We start from the raw sequence: 15935 nt of genomic DNA on the forward strand, positions 1-15935 counted from the left end.
CACCATTCATCCAACTAGGGCTGGGATTCTCTGACCTTCCTTGTGGCTGGGATTCCCAATCCTGCTGCTGTGAATGGAGATTTGGCTGAGCACCAAATTCTCTGTTCTTGCTGGCAGCTCTGGTGTGGCGTATGACGTTGGAGAATTCTGCCTTCAGTTCTTGAGTTTGCAAAGTCTAAGAGGGCAACATATGACTACATAAATAGTGTGCTTCCCAATATCAATAGTGATGGGGAGAATTACTTCATCTTGTGGAGAACCAAATATTTTAATGTGTAGATAAAAGTTATTTATGAAACTATACAATAATAAAGTATTTCGTATTGTATTTTTGCTTGGTGTAAGTATGATTGTAAATTTATATTGTAAAAGCTCGTATATTTATATTGACAGTGATTTTATTTTTTCATGGGTTGTAGGTGTCACTTTCTGGGCCAGCATTTATTGCTCATCCTTAATTGCGCTTGAGAAAGTAGTGGTGGTCGCTTTCTTGAATCACTGCAGCCCCTGTGGTGTAAGTCCAGGATTTTGACAGTGAAGGAATGGCGATATAGTTCCAAGTCAGGATGACGTGTGGCTTGGAGAAGAGCTTGAATGTGGTGGTGTTTCCAGGCATCTGCTATCTTTGTCCTTTTAGGTGGTAGAGGCCACATGTTTGGAAGGTGCTGTTGAAGGAGCCATGGTGAGCTACTGCAGTGCACCTTGTAGATGGTACACACTGCTGCCACTGTGCATCTCTGGTGGAGGGAGTAAATATTTAAAGTTCTGGATAGAGTGCTAATCAAGTGGCTGCTTTGATCCGAAAAGTATCCAGCTTCTTGAGCGTTGTTGGAGCTGCACTCATCCAGGCAAGTGAAGACAATTCTATCACACTCCTGAATTTTACCTTGTAAGATGGCGAACAGCTTTGAGGAGTTAACAGATGAGTTACTTGCCACAGAATTCCCAGTCTCTGACCTGCTCTTGTAGTTCAACTTCCGCTCCGTGTTTACACCCATAAGGCCGATAGTGGGGGATTCACAGGGAAAATGCTGGAAGTCCTTTTGATGCCGCATTAAACTCAGGTTCTGTCTATCCTCACAAATAGAAATAAAAGATCCTATAACACTATTAGAAAAAAGCAGAAGCATTATTACTGGCAAATATTTATCTGGCAAGCAACATGACAAAATTGATTTTTTTAAATTCATTCGTGGGACATGGCTGGCCAGCATTTATTGCCCATCCTTAGTTACCCTTGAGAAGGTGGTGGTGAGCTGCCTTCTTGAATCGCTGCAGTCCATGTTCTGTGGGTTGACCCACAATGCCATTCGGGAGGGAATTCTAGGATTTTGACCCAGCGACTGTGAAGGAACGGCGATATACTTCCAAGTCAAGGTGGTGAATGGCTTGGAGGGGAACTTGCAGGTGGTGGTGTTCCGATTTATTTGCTACCCCCGTTCTAGATGGAAGTGGTCGTGGCTTTGGAAGGCGCTGTCGAAGGACCTTTGGTGAATTGCTGCAGTTCATCTTGTAGATAGTACACACTGCTGCTACTGAGCATCAGTGGTGGAGGGATTGAATGTTTGTAGATGTGGTGCCAATCAAGTGGGCTGCTTTGACCTGGATGGTGTCAATCTTCTTGAGTGTTGTTGGATCTGCACCCATCCAGGCAAGTGGGGAGTATGCAATCACACTCCTGACTTGTGCCTTGCAGATGGTGGAAAGGTTCTGGGGAGTCAGGAGGTGAGTTACTTGCCACAGTATTCCTAGCCTCTGACCTGCTCTTGTAGCCACTGTGTTTATGTGGTGAGTTCAGTTGAGTTTCTGGTCAATGGTAATCACAAGGATATTGACAGTGGGAGATTCAGTGATGGTTACACCATTGAATGTCAGGGGGTGGTGGTTAGAGTGTCTCTTATTGGTGATGGTCATTGCCTGGCATTTGTGTGACGCGAATGTTACTTGCCACTTGTCAGCCCAAGCAGGGATGTTGTCCAGATCTTGTTGCATTTGAACATGGACTGCTTCAGTATCTGCAGAATCGCGAATGGTGCTGAACATTGTGCAATCAGCGGCGAACATCCCCACTTCTGACCTTATGATGGAAGGAAGGTCATTGATGAAGTAGCTGAAGATTGTTGGGCCTAGGACACCACCCTGAGGGAGTCCATGCAGAGATTTCCTGGAGCTCAGATGACTGACCCTCCACAACCATAACCATCTTCCTATGTGCCAGGTATGACTCCAACCAGCGGAGAGTTTGTCCCCGATACCCATTGATACCAGTTTCGCTAGGGCTCCTTGATGCCACACGCGGTTGAATACGGCCTTGATGTCAAGGGCTGTCACTCTTACCTCATCTCTGCAATTCAGCTTTTTTGTCCATGTTTGAACCAAGGTTGTAATGAGGTCAGGAGCTGAGTGACCCTGGCGAAATCCAAACTGAGTGTCATTGAGCAGGTTATTGTTGAGCAGGTGCTGCTTGATAGCACTGTTGATGACCCCTTCCATCACTTTACTGATGATCAAGAATAGACTGATTGGGCGGTAATCGGCCAGGTTGGATTTGTCCTGCTTTTTGTGTGCAGGACATACCTGGGCAATTTTCCACATTGTTGGGTAGATGCCAGTATTGTAACTGTACTGGAAGAGCTTGGCTCGGGGAGCGACAAGTTTTGGAGCACAAATCTTCAGTACTATTGCCGGAATGTTATCAGGGCCCATTGCCTTTGCAGTATCCAGTGCCTCCAAACGTTTCTTGATATCACGTGGAGTGAATCGAATTGGCTGGAGACTGGCATCTGAGATGCTGGGGACCACTGGAGGAGGCCGAGATGGATCATCCACTCAGCACTTCTGACTGAAGATTGCTGCGAATACTTCAGCCTTATCTTTTGCACTGATGTGCTGGACTCCTCAATCATTGAGGATGGGGATATTTATGGAGCCCACTCCTCCAGTGAATTTTTTAATTGTCCACCACCATTCTTGACTGGATGTGAAAGGACTGCAGAGCTTAGATTTGATCCGTTGGTTGCAGGATTGCTTAGCTCTGTCTATCACTTGCTGTTTTTGCCATTTGGCATGCAAGTAGTCCTGTGTGGTAGCTTCACCAGGTTGACACCTCATTTTTAGGTACACCTAGTGCTGCTCCTAGCATGCCCTCCTGCAATCTCCATTGAACCAGGGTTGATCCCCTGACTTGATGGTAATGGTTGAGTGGGGGATATGCCAGGCCATGAGGTTGCAGATTGTGCTGGAGTACAATTCCACTGCTGTTGATGGCCCACAGCGCCTCATGGATGCCCAGTCTTGAGTTGCTAGATTGGTTCGAAGTCTGTCCCATTTAGCACGGTGATAGTGCTACACAACACAACGGAGGCTATACTCAATGTGAAGGAGGGACTTCATCTCCACAAGGACTTTGCAGTGGTCACTCTTACCGATACTGTCATGGACAGATGCGTCTGCAGCCAGCAGATTGGTAAGGATGAGGTCAAGTATGTTATTCCCTCTTGTTGGTTCCTTCACCACCTGCTGCAGACCCAGTCTAACAGTTATATCCTTTAGGGCCCTACCAGCTCAATCAGTAGTGATGCTCATGTGCCACGCTTGGTGGTGGACATTGAAATCCCCCATCCAGGGTACATTTTGCACCCTTGCCACCCTCAGTGCTGCCTCTAAGTGTTGTTCAACATGGAGGGATACTGATTCATCAACTGAAGGAGGATGGTACATGGTAACCAGTAAGAGGTTTCCTTGGCCATGTTTAACCTGAAGCCATGAGACTCCAAGGGGTCCGAAATCAATGTTAAGGACTCCCAGGACAACTTCCTCCCGACTGTATACCACTTTGCTGCCACCTTTGCTGATGGGTCTGTCCTGCCGGTGGGACAGGACATATCCAGGGATGGTAATGGTGGTGTCTGGTGTTATGCCTGCCGCACAGTCTATTTTAACCCTTATACGATGGACAAAGAATTGCGAGTAGACTTCTTGTTAGTACAACCAATATTTATTTAAAACACACAATCAATAGTCACCCACCCAGCCAACAATAAGTTATCTTACAAAAATACTAAAGTTCATTAGGCAAGAATTAGGGGGCATAAGATGGGAACAGAAACTGTCAGGGAAAGGCACTAATGAAAAGTGGAACTTTTTCAAGGAACAAATACTGGGTGTCCTTGATCGGTATGTCCCTGTCAGGCAGGGAGGAAATGGACGAGTGAGGGAACCATGGTTCACGAAAGAGGTGGAATGTCTTGTGAAAAGGAAGGGGGAAGCTTATGTAGGGATGAGGAAACAAGGTTCAGATGGCTCAATTGAGGGTTACAAGTTAGCAAGGAATGAGCTGAAAAAGGGGCTTAGGAGAGCTAGGAGGGGACATGAGAAGTCCTTGGCGGGTCGGATCAAGGAAAACCCCAAGGCTTTTTACTCCTATGTGAGGAATAAACGAATGACCAGGGTGAGGTTAGGGCCGGTCAAGGACAGTAGTGGGAACTTGTGTATGGAGTCGGTAGAGATAGGCGAGGTGATGAATGAATACTTTTCTTCAGTGTTCACCAAGGAGAGGGGCCATGTTTTTGAGGAAGAGAAGGTATTACAGGCTAATAGGCTGGAAGAAATAGTTGTTCGGAGGGAGGATGTACTGGCAGTTTTGAATAAACTGAAGGTCGATAAGTCCCCTGGGCCTGATGAAATATATCCTAGGATTCTTTGGGAGGCAAGGGATGAGATTGCAGAGCCTTTGGCTTTGATCTTTGGGTCCTCGCTGTCCACGGGGATGGTGCCAGAGGACTGGAGAGTGGCGAATGTTGTTCCTCTGTTTAAGAAAGGGAATAGAAATGACCCTGGTAATTATAGACCGGTTAGTCTTACTTCGGTGGTTGGTAAATTGATGGAAAAGGTCCTTAGGGATGGGATTTACGACCATTTAGAAAGATGCGGATTAATCCGGGATAGCCAGCACGGATTCGTGAAGGGCAAGTCGTGCCTCACAAATTTGATTGAATTTTTTGAGGAGGTAACTAAGTGTGTTGATGAAGGTAGGACAGTTGATGTCATATACATGGATTTTAGTAAGGCATTTGATAAGGTCCCCCATGGTCGGCTTATGATGAAAGTGAGGAGGTGTGGGATAGAGGGAAAGTTGGCCGATTGGATAGGTAACTGGCTATCTGATCGAAGACAGAGGGTGGTGGTGGATGGAAAATTTTCGGACTGGAGGCAGGTTGCTAGCGGAGTGCCACAGGGATCAGTGCTTGGTCCTCTGCTCTTTGTGATATCGGGGTTGTTCTGGGCACAAATTAAACAATTGTCGATATAATGGGCAATGTCATCGTGCAGTTCGGGCCACCAACATAATTCTTTCAATCGCTCGATTGTTGCCTTTATGCCCTGATGGCCATGTCGGTCATGGTACTGGTGGATGAGCTGATTTCTGTCCTGAGAAGGGACTACGTATGTGCCTGCCTTTAATATCAAACCATCCTGAATCTGTATTTTATCCTTCCATTTCTCATATGGGACTGGGTAGACTCCTACTAAAATTTGTTTTAGGGAACTGTCAGTGCGCTGCACCTAGACCAGGTCGGCTAAATTAGTTTGGCAGATGACCACAGCATTTACTTGCTCTCCTACAGGTGGCTGCCAAAACTGTCCCGTACGGGCACCGGCCTTGGCTAGTGCATCAGCCTTGCAGTTACCAGGTGGGGAGGTCCTGTGGTGGCTTCTAACCTTAATAATTCCATATATACGCCCTTCGGTGGCCTGCAGAACATATTTTAATAAGGGAGCTGATAGTAAGTGCTTTACGTCTGCAGAGACGAAGCCTCTGGCTTCCCATAATGGTAGGAACTCAGTCAGGCTGTTGCACACGTACACACTATCGGAGTGTATGTTGGCGGGGGTTGGAAATAGGTCTGGGTCACTCACTACGTATGCAACCGCTGTTAGTTCAGCAGTTTGAGCACTCAAATGGCTGGGTAGTTTGAGGGCGAGTTCTATTAGTGACTGTCCCTGTTGATTTTCCACATCCTGTGATTCTGGTTCACTGGGCCATCTTTAAGGCAGCCATCCAGCAGAAGCTGGGTTGGGGTGTGTTCAGTAAGAATGGTTTTGGGTTCAGTCTGGTGATATAGGTGAAATGCTGCACGGCCCAAAATACCGCGAGTAGGTATCGTTCGCACCCGGAGAAGCCCTGTTCGACTGGGTCTAATACTCGTGAGGCGTAGGCTACCGGGCCTAGTCTTCCATGTCTTTCTTGTAATAATACTGCTGAAAGTATGTGGTCGGTGGCTGCAACTTCTAAGGCGTATGGTAAATCTGGGTCGGGGACTAGTAAGGCTGGCGCTGTGGCGAGGGCGCGCTTTAAATAGGTTACTGCAGCTGTGTGCTGCGCAGTCCACTTCCAGGTCGCATTTTTCTTTAGCAATTCGGAAAGTGGGGCTGCCTTGGTGGCGAAGCTGTCTATATGGTTCCGACAGTACCCTACTAGACCTAGGAACTCACATCTCGGGGCAGTGGGAGGTGCTCTATGGAGTCGATCCTTTTCTGTTCAATCTCCCTCTAAGAAGTTTAACAACACCAGGTTAAAGTCCAACAGGTTTATTTGGTAGCAAAAGCCACACTTCTCCCTCTTCCCATGGGTAATCACTGTACCGAGGTATATAACCTTGGGTTGCAAAATTTGGGTCTTTTTCGAGTTGACTTTGCAGCATAATGAGTGGAGCAGTGCGAGTAATTCATCCAGCAAAATGTTACATGCTCCTCTTTGGTGTTAATCTGTAACAATAAATCGTCTGCATATTGGATCAAGCACTCGGGAAAACTTTTCTAGCCCGGTAGCTAGTCGCCTGTGGAAGATGGACGGGGAATTATGGAAACCCTGTGGTAGGCAAGTCCAAGTGTATTGCTGTCCCTGGAAGATAAAGGCAAACTTGTACTGGCAGGACTGATTTAAAGGGATGGACCAGAAGCCGTTACTGATATCTAGTACAGTGAAAAACTTTGCCTGGGCTCCCTGTCTCATCATGCTGACGGGGCTTGCGGCTACTGTGAGGGCCAAGAGTGGGGTAACCTTATTTAATTCCCGATAATCGACCGTTAACCTCAATGATCCATCTACCTTTTTCACGGGCCATATCGAAGCATTATTTGTGGATGCCACTCATCTCAACACCCCCTGCTGTAATAGACTATCAATTACTTTGGCCACCTCCCCCTCTGCCTGTCTGGGGAAACCGTATTGTCTCTGTGGTTTCAGATCCGGCCCTTCAATTAACACATCCCCAGGCATCTGGCCACAATCATGTTTATGCTGCGCAAACACGCCATTGTTCCTTTGAAGCACCTCCCTGATGGCTGGATCACTGCTAATCGTTAAGGGATCAAACCAGAATTCCCCTATTGTGCTAACCCTATTAGCATATGTCTCGACTGGGATGATTGATGGCGCTCTGCTAATCGTAGCTATCTGCCAAATGCATCGATTAGCTGGATCAAATGAAAGATTACATTTATTCATGTAATCGGACCCAAGGATGTGTCCCGCCACGCTACCTAGGCAGACCTGTACAGGGACTTAATGCGTCCCTCCTGCATGTGTCCTGTGAATCCACTGAGTGTAATTGTGCCCGTAGTTGGCCAAAGGATGTCTGTTTTTAATCTTGATACATTCAGGGTAGTTTGGGAGCCTCCGGTATCCCAAAGGAATTCTACAAGGTGTCCTCTTACCTCGCCGTTAACTAGGGGTCTCCCTACGCTATCCCACCTGGTGCTACAGACCCAGTTTGGGAAGGCCAGACACCGTCAATCTAGGGTTCCATAGGCGGGGACAGTTGGATATAGTGGTGGGCTAGTGCTTACGGTATGCATGGGGTGACCGGGACCTTCTATCGGTGGTGGGCAGTGCTCTCTCTCGTACCTAGGAGCTGGCATAAATGGTGGAGTCGGTGGTCCTGGTAGTCTCAGGGACCGTGTATATGGTGGCAGGATCTCCTACAATCTCAGGCGAAGTGTCCTGGCTGCCCGCAATTAAAACATGCCCCTCTATCTCTCCCTGGGGCTGATGTGTAAGGTGGAGCTGTACCTCTCTGGTGTTGGGGATCCCCTCTACCCTTGTTTCTCCAAACTGGACCCTGGCTAGCCCTCATCAGAAGCATTCTCGCCTCCCTTTCTGACCGTGACATTGGAGCTTCCTGAACTTCCTGTTCCCAGACTCGAGCTAACCGTCGGAGAACACATTCTTCATTGTGTATGGTCTCTGCGGGTTCAAAATTAGCGCAGGCTTTCTTGCCTTCCTCTGTGGTGTGTGAGACTAATGTCCTAGCCCATTTGGATGAATCAGCCTCATTTAATCTAGCCCGATCTAATTCCCCACATACTTCCGTGAAGTGGATCCATAAACGACCGGCAAAGGCAGTCGGATGTTTCCCTTTCCTCTATCTACATTTATTTAACCCATCTACAAGATCCCCTTTATTAAACCCCACTGCGGTCAATATCGCTTCCTTAATTTCGTTTAAGGTTCCTTCCCTGACATTTTGAGGGGCTGGCAGGGCAGACCGTACAGACTTGCTTAAGCACATGACTATTAGCTTCATTTCTTCCCTTTCATCTAGCCCATGCATTATCTCCTGCTGCCCAACATCCTCAAAGAAACTGTGGATCAGCCGATGGCTCAAAGGTTGTGATTTTATTTGCAATCTCAGCCGATTGTGCCACCGTAAACGGGGCCGTGTACGTAATAGCTGGGCCCTGAGACTCTCCTACCTGACGTTCAGTCGTTACTGGGTACATCGGTACGGGAGGTGAATCTGGGGGTGTGGTGGGTATGACTTCCCCTGGGAAAGATGGTGGTGGACCCCAATCCTCGGTTCGAGTAACGTAAAGTTTAGCATTCTCCTTTAACTCTCCCCAATCCACATCCTCTCTCTCCTCTTCCTCTACTGTCCTGAAGGTAAACATAAATCCGTTTTGAACCGATAATAGGGATTCCAGCCGTGAAATTTCTCACTGGCATTTGGAGTGGTCAGCGGTTGCCTGTCTCTGTTCTTTACTGGCTTGATGTAATGCTTTTATTGCCGCCTGCAGATCAGTGCACTTAGCTTCCAATCATGCTACCGCCCGTTCGGCTTCACCTTTGGCCAAGACAGCACGCTGGGATTCTTGGAAGGCTCTCTCGTACTGGGTTTGAAAATTGCCCAGATGTAATAAATTTGCCTGATTGGTTCTCTTTAATTCATCTACCTCTCTGTCCTTTTCAGCTCTTGTTTGCTCTATCCTCTCCTGCTGTTGTTCCTTTAGTTTCTTAATCTCCTCCTCCTCTTCCTCCTGTGCTCGCTTCGATTCCTCCAGTTCTTTACGAACTGTGTTTAATTCCTTTTCTGTTCCTAGCAGCTGTCCTAAGCAGCTCACAATGGCAGTCGCTTTCTCACATTTGCCTGCCCGTTTTCCCTGAACTTTCCTCAGATCGTCCCAATACTTCTGCCCTAGAGATCCTGGTCCTGTCTCAGTATTGGCACAAGATTCTGCCCATAGGGGCCATCCTTTCTTCTCAATATATTCTCTGATTTTTATTTCCCATATGGGACACTTTGCCTCTGTGCTGTTTCCTGCCATTCTATATTCAACAACAAGGGATAGAGAGTTGGTCGGACTGCGAGTACGGCTTTGGGCTATGTTCCAATCCTAATCCCTCTGGATTCTAATGTAAATCTACGGAGTTTACCCTATCCTCCTTGTTAGTAACAATGCATGCGCAATAAACAATTTCCCGAAAGCAGTTATTTGTCCAATAAGGAGTTTACACCTGTTGGCTCTGAGTTTTAAATAATTGTTCAATATAGATTCTGTGGGATTCGATATCAGAGCAACAAAGTTACTTCTTGTCGATGTCCCGCCAGAGTCGCCAATTTGTTGTGCCTGCCGCACAGTCTATTTTAACCCTTATACGATGGACAAAGAATTGCGAGTCGACTTCTTGTTAGTACAACCAATATTTATTCAAAACACACAATCAATAATCACCCAACCAACCAACAATAAGTTATCTTTACAAAAATACTAAAGTTCAAGTCCAATACTAGACCTTGACTTAACTTTGCTTGACTGGCAAGTACCCAGACAGATATTGGCCTTTATCTGTGCACTGGTTTCTGTAGTCCTCTGTGTAGTCTGGTCCTTTGGTCTGGTCTGGCACTCTGGCTCTGGTCTTCCTTCCTTCTCAGGTGTGGTGGCTTTCCTCGTGCTGGTTGTTGCTGGCGATGGTCACTGTTGTTGTAGCTCGTTCATGGGGTCAGAGAGAGAGAGAGAGTTTCTTCTGTTGTGCAGCACCTTTTATACCCTGTTGGGTTTTGCGCCCCTTTTGGCCATTGCCAATCAATCGATCAGGACTTGATCACCCTGATCGATAAAGCCCAATCGGGTGCTGCCACACCAATCTCTGGGTGTGTCCCCAACGGCCATGTCTGTAGGTGCTGGGGGATAGGACACACATTTCCCTCCTAAATAAGGGGTTACGGCACCCCTATGTCTGGTAAACAACCCAGTTTGACCAGAAAGTCCCCTTTGTCCTGGAGATGGCCCATATTCTGTATATTCAGTCGCCTGAGTTGCAGCCTGTTTATCTCTGTCCTTTAGGCTGCAGCTTGCTGTTTTAGTTCTTGCCCAATTATCCCAGAGTGCTTTACAAATAGCCATTTTAGGTGGCCCGTTTGGCCACCTGTAAGGTATGATTCCATGAAAATGACTATGTCAGGCTGTTGCTTGACTAGTCGATGAGACAGCTCTCCCAATTTTGGCACTAGCCCCCAGATGTTAGTAAGGAGGGCTTTGCAGGGTCGACAGGGCTCTTTGTTTTGCCATTGTCTTTTCCGGTGCCTAGGTCAATGCCAGGTGGTCTGTCCGGTTTCATTTCTTTGTAGAGACTTTGGAGCGAATGATAGGCTAGGCCATTTCAGAGAGCAGTTAAGAGTCAACCACATTGCTGTGGCTCTGGAATCAGATGTAGGCCAAACCAGGTAAGGACAGCAGATTTCTTTCCCTAAAGGACAGTAGTGAACCAGATGGGTTTAACTGAAAATCGACAATGGTTTCATGGTTATCAGTAGACTCTTAATTCCAAATATTTTTAATTGAATTCAAATTCCACCATCTGCTGTGGCAGGATTCGAACCCAGGTCCCCAGAACATTATCTGGGTTTCAGAAGTAATAGTGAAGCGATAATACCACTAGGCCATCACCTCCCCTATCTGGTCATTATTACACTGCTGTTTGTGGGAGCTTGCTGTGCACAAATTTATTTCTGCATTTCCTACACTACAGCAATGACTACATTTCAAAAGTGCTTCACTGTCTGTAAAGCACTTTAGGACATCCCATGGTTGTGAAAGATCCTTTATAAATGCAAGTATTTCCTTTTTTTCTTTTACCTCTCTCCCTTATTCCTATCTGTATTTCTCAACATTTATTTTGCTTTCTATAAATTGGCATGGTGGCACAGTGGTTAACACTGCTGTCTCACAGCTCCAGGGACCTGGGTTCTATTCTAGCCTAGGGTGACTGTCAGTGTGAAGTTTGCACATGCTCCCCGTGTCTGCATGTGTTTCCTCCGGGTGCTCCAGTTTCCTCCCACAGTCCAAAGATTTGCAGGTTAGGTGGATTGGCCATGGTAAATTGCCCCCTAATGTTTCGAGATATGTAGGTTACATGGATTAGTGGTAAATGTGTGAGGTTATGGAGATAGTGAGGGGGAGAGCACTTAGGTAAGCTACTTTATCAAAGAATCGGTGCAGACTTGATGGGCCGAATGGCCACTTCTGCAATGTAGAGGTTCTATGATTCTATGATCCAAGTTTGGTATGGAATATTGTGGCTCAGGAGGCATAAGGGGAGGTGATGTTCTTGTGGTATTATCGCTAGACTATCAATCCAGAAACTCAGCTAATGTACTGGGGACCCGGGTTTGAATCCCGCCACAGCAGTTGGTGGAATTTGAATTCAATATAAATTATCTGGACTTAAGAATCTACTGATGACCATGAAGCCATTGTCGATTGTTGGAAAAACCTATCTGGTTCACTAATGTCCTTTAGGGAAGGAAATCTGTCGTCCTTACCTGGTCTGGCCTACATGTGACTTCAGATCCATGGCAATGTGGTTGACTCTCAACTACTCTCCAAGAGCAACTAGGGTTGGGCAATAAATGCTGGCCAGCCAGCAATGCCCATGTCCCAGGAATGAGTAAAGTGAGTTTTCTTCAATCTGACTGGTTGAAGAACTCGCTGTTTCTTGCCCTGGTCCCAGGTTTGCCATAGATGACTTTTAGAGAACACTGCACTGGAGAATACAATATATTCAAGAAATTCTATGATAAGTAGCCTGCAGAAACTCTGGGCAATTGTCAGCAAGGCGAAGAGTGAGTGCTGCTCCTCTGTCACTCACAGCAAAATCCAAACCAATGCCTTAAAAAGCTTTTGATTTTTTTTGCAGGGTGTGAGTGGTGGGGTTGTGGGGATGGGGTGCAGGTTGGGGGTGGAGGGGGTGGTGGCGGGGCTGTAAGGTGCAGAGTGTAGGTGGGTGTGTGGGGGGATAGAGGTTATGGGCTGGTTGGGGGACACTTACTTTTTCTTCCTGCATTCCATTGAGAAGACTGTCCACAGTGCATATTCTTGCCCTGGAGGCTTCTAAAATTTCATCCTTGTCGAGAGATCTCAATTTTCATGGATGAATAAGGCTGCCACTTGATTCAGGTGATTGGTGTTCAGGTGTTCTGCTCAATTGTCCTGAGGGGTTGAGGGGATAATTGTAGCAAAGAAGGAACAGAAAGGTAAAACACAGGTTTTGATTTTATCTTTGCTACCACCCTACTCATATTGAGTAGAGGAAGTTAAAATCATTCTTTATAGATTAGTTCCATCTTGAGAGTTTTGGTACCTTTAAATCAGTTCACTGGATTTGGAAAGTTATTTTCTGCTTTTTCCTGCTCCACTATTATTTTTACTGTTCTAACCATTTTGATGTTGCAGTGATGTATTCCAGCTGATGTGAGAAATTTCATAATCTCTGCTTCCCTTCTTTGAAATTTTCTGTTGCATTTTGATGCAATCATGCTTGGCATTTTGCTGTTTTTTGTTAAAGTTTTGCTTCTTTTAATTGGCATTTTATGCTTGAGAGATTTGCAGCTAACTCTATCTTTGTTTACATCCTCGTGTCCCCTATCTTAGCCCCTGAATGCTTTTTATTTTGCTATTATTAATCAATAAATTTTAGTCCCATTATGCCTATAATTTCTGCTGGTCCCCTGCACTCCATTGACTTATTTTACTTGTTTTCAGGATGTGGGTGGTGCTGGCAAGGCTATATGCATTGTCCATCACTAGTTGTCTAAAATGTGATGCTGGTGGACCTTTTGTGAAATTATAGCATAATTTGCGCTGATGCTGTTCCCCTGATGGTAGAAAGTTTCAAGATATTAAGCCAAGGATGTCCCTGGATGGTCATATTGGGTATCTTAAAGTTACTGTTCTGTTGGTCAATGGACCATGTCAACTGGCATAAAAATAGTGACAGGCTGTCTGTTGAAAGCAACAACATCATTCATCTGATGGACTATTAATTGTCAATTGACATTAACTATATTTTGTGATTGATTTTGATTAAGTAATCTCATAATACACATTGCTACAGTTTAGATTCAGACACATAGTATGGTTATACTGACATAAAAACCTCACAGCATTGTAATTATATCATCTTGAATGCAATGCAGAATATACCAAACATGATTAAGGACCTATATATTTACCAATTACTCTGCACGCTCATTCAGTTACAAAATTATCAATGAATAAAGCAAATGAAAAATTGTGTGATGGTTCAACAAATTGAGTAGCTGAGTCACTTAGCGGAAAGAACCATAGAGAGGTTACTGCACAGAAAGAGACCATTCAGCCCATTGTGTCTCTACCGGCTAAAAAATGAAAGATTAGCTGCCCATTCTAATCCCACCTTCCACCACCCAGTCCATAACTTTGTAGGTTACAGCACTTTAGATGCTGATCCAGTTATCTTTGAAGCTTCCTGCCTCTACCACCAAACTGGGCAGCTAATTCCAAACATCCACCAGCCTCTGTCTCCTCTAATCCTTCTACCAATCAGCTTAAACCTGTCCTCCTGATTGGCTAGGGGAAACAGGGCATCCCTGCCCACTCTATCCAGGCCTCTCAGAACCCTGTACACCTCAATCAGGTCAGTCCTCAGCTTCCTCAGTTCCAAGGAAAACAGCCCGAGCCTATCCGATCTTTTCCCTTGTGCAATGTTCAAGCCATGGCAGCATTTTTGTAAATCTTTTCAGTATTTTCTCCAAAGCAATTATGTCCTTCTTGTAATGTGATTACAAAATTCCAGCTGTGGCCTAACCAGCTATTTATACAGTCCCATTATTACATCCCTGTTTTTGTATTCTGTACCTTGTCTAATATACTTTCTTTACTACCTTATCTACCTGCCACCTTCATGGACCCGTGGAACACTTCTCTGGATTGAATTCTATCTGCCACTTTTCCACCTGCTCAACCAAACCATAATAAATTTTGTGTCATCTGCAAATTTCCCAATCATACCACCCACATTTAACTCCAAGTCATCAATATATATAACAAATAGCGAGGGACTCAACATTTGAGCCCTGTGGAATAGTTTTCCATTTGCAAAACCTTTCATCAACTACCTTTTGTTTTCTCTAGTTGAACTAATTTAAGATCCAACTCATCACACTCCCTGGTATCCCATGGGATTTTATTTTTCCAATCAGTCTGGCATGTGGGACCTAGTCAAATGCCTTACTAAAATCCTTGTGGATAACATATACCGTACTAACCTCATCAATCCTCCGTGTTATTTGTTGCTACCCTAGTTAATATTATAATTGGATGGGAAGATCCCAGAATGACCATGATCAAAAGATTGTAATGTTTTATTGTTTAGATAATGTGGTGGAACAGAGTCACAGATCACTAACAACAAGAACATTTTAACAAGAAAAAAAAACATTTATTAAACATAAAAAATTTCATTATGATACAATATTCCTTTACTTCCACTTATCTTCACAATATGCACAGATTTTAATGTTAACATGGGTTACAAAGTGTATTTTAGTCTATAATGGCATCAGTAACACACAGTCCCTTTAAACACACAGGCTGGCTGTGGTCAGACACACTCCACTCTGAAACCAAACCGCTGGTGCCAACTCAACCGATTTTCTACGAATTTCTCCTACAATCCACTCAGATGATTGCCACGAGTGTTTCCAAACCCCCAAAAAGAAACACTTTAAAATCTTCTGTCACACGATGCTTTCCATCAGCTGTTTGCATTAAGAATCCATTCAGGCTTTTTCCACTTTGCCTTTTACTCAAAACCTCTGCTCCACTTTTAGCAAGGAACCCACCTCCAGGTTTTCCAACTCTCCTTTTAGGTTTCCTTTGTTTTAAGTGCTTTTACACAAACTCCGGGATCCAGCCACCGATTTCCACAATTATTTCAACTCATATTCCACCGCTGTAGTAAAATCTCGCAAACCTTGAAATCACTTCTGACATCTTTCAAACTTTTCACTGATCAACTTCTCAGCTCTCTGTCTTTACTGAACAGCACTCTGTCCTAATACCTTTAACCTCAGACTTCTTGGAAACTTCTCTTCATTTTTCTACTTTTGTTAACTAGCTGTTCTTTAATTTTCAAGTTTTGTTTTCTTAATCATTACTCCATGGTGTGGCTTTTCTTCTAGCAAGGCTGAGAAATATATTTGCTGTTTAGCCTTCTAAAACCAACTGCTTCTAAAGTTTTAGCAGAGCTGTGAGAGCTGCCTTCTCTCTCACTACCTATCTCCAACTGCTATACATCCTGCTAAAACTCAAAAGGTCTTCCTACCTAAAAGTGC

This window comes from Mustelus asterias, chromosome 7 (assembly GCF_964213995.1).
Source record: "Mustelus asterias chromosome 7, sMusAst1.hap1.1, whole genome shotgun sequence".
NCBI lineage: Eukaryota > Metazoa > Chordata > Chondrichthyes > Carcharhiniformes > Triakidae > Mustelus > Mustelus asterias.